Here is a 1,912-nt window from a genome sequence, read left to right as displayed (position 1 = left end):
CAGACCTGCCCAGCGCTCATCTGCCGGGTCACCCGCTCTGCTCCCACAGTCAGCTGTGCTTTTTTTTTAAAAAAAAATTAAATCTCCTCAAAGAATCTGGGTTAGATCCATTCTAGTGGTGAGGAGGAGGAGGAGGGGGAAGAGGGAGAGGCGCGGGGTGGGAAGCTGACTTCGGGAGAGGGCGATGTGCGTGTGTGTGTGTGTGTGTGTGTGTGTGTGTATTTTAATTTTTCCCTGCCTTCGGTTTCCGCACCGTCCACCATTTCTCCTTCTGTAGAATACAAACTCCAGTGTTTCCTCGTTCCCTTTCGTGGACACTACGGGGAAGAAAAACACAGTTAACTTGCCATGCATCAGTAGTAAAATCCTCCCAAAGCCACCCGTGCTGTACAAGGTGAGTGCAGGGTGGGCGGGGGAGGGGCGCGCCCCTGGACACCCCCGATCTAGAAAGACCCACAGCATGCCACTGGGGGGGGGGACACTAGAACCTGTCAGCCGATAGGTTCCAGCCCTGATGCCACTGCCTGTAATGCATGAAAACGCGGAGACAGAACAGTGGAAAGAGAGGTATAGCCAAGTACACGTCCATATATATATCCATATCCATAATTATATACATACAAGACTGCGTATAACTATATATATCCATACGAAAAACTCTATGTGATATCTGTCCATATATATTCACATGTGTAATTATACATATATATATGTTTATATATATAGTCATATATCCATATTTATCTGGATAATTTTAACTACTTCCGAGGAGAAGGGCAAGAGGGAAGGGAAAAGGAAAAATAAGGGGTGAACAATTGCACAGCACCCCGCGAGTGTGTAATAGCGCCAGCAGCAGGGTGGCTGTTGGATCAAAGCAGGGAGGGAGATGGAGCAGCGGTGAGAGCGAGCAAGGCAGACGAAGAGGCTGAACCTGTTGACATCGATTACTTGCAGTGATGAAAATGGAGCAAGCAAAGCTGTTGAAATTGTTTCGCGAAGCAGGGAGGAAGGGAACAAGAGTGCTAGAAGAGGTGCGATGACCTGGAAATAAATCCTAAACCTGTGTGGAAAGGTTACCCATGACACCCCCTCTCCCCGGGTCACTAGCGGAAGCCCGTTCAGAAAACGAGAAGGGCAAGAACATCGAGTTGGAGGCATGGCTCCAGTGGTAGAACACTGGCCTAGCGAGCCCAAGGCCCTGAGTTCAAAACCGCCCCCCCCCAAAAGAAACCCCAAAACATGAGCAAAGGTACCACTGACTGTCTCTCCATCAAATGAGTAACGACACAAAGACCTTCCCTATAAACGGTAGAAACCCGTTTCCCTGCACAGAGGGCCAGCCACGGGGCGCTAGGAGGGAAGGTAACTGCTAAAATGCTGCGCTGTGCACAGAAGGTCAAGTTCGTGGACATCCCGGTCGGCCTGCTCTAAGAAGAGCACTAAAAAGGCTCCCCATCTCTTACTGCAGGTCTGCCATCCGGGCGGGACCCTGTCATACCTGTGGGGCTCCCAGGGCAGGATGGGACAGGCTCACAGATTCTTCTTTCCGGAAAGAAAAACCAGTTCTTAACTCTCAGCCCTTCTCCTCCCTGGGGAAGGAGGAAACGTTCTCCAACTGCAGGAAGAGAGGAAAGCGAGCCTTCATTTGCAAACCTCCCCCCTCCCTTCCTCCCTCCCTCTCTCCCTCTCCTTCTCCCTTTCTCTCTCTCTTCTCTGGACAGGACAATCGAATTCACAGCCGGGTGCTGAGCTCCGAGCTCAAGGCTGCAGAACTACTTTTCCACTCTGGCACTAAAAAACCAGATCCCAAGCCAGAAGAGAAATCTCCCAGGAAGCACAAGGTCCCGCTGACAGCCTCAGGTAGGCCCGGCTGGCACCAGGGCGCTGGCCACGGGGGGGGGGGGGGGGGGGG

This window comes from Dipodomys ordii, unplaced genomic scaffold (genome assembly GCF_000151885.1).
Source record: "Dipodomys ordii isolate 6190 unplaced genomic scaffold, Dord_2.0 Scaffold69, whole genome shotgun sequence".
Lineage (NCBI taxonomy): Eukaryota > Metazoa > Chordata > Mammalia > Rodentia > Heteromyidae > Dipodomys > Dipodomys ordii.
This window is presented reverse-complemented; position numbering follows the sequence as displayed.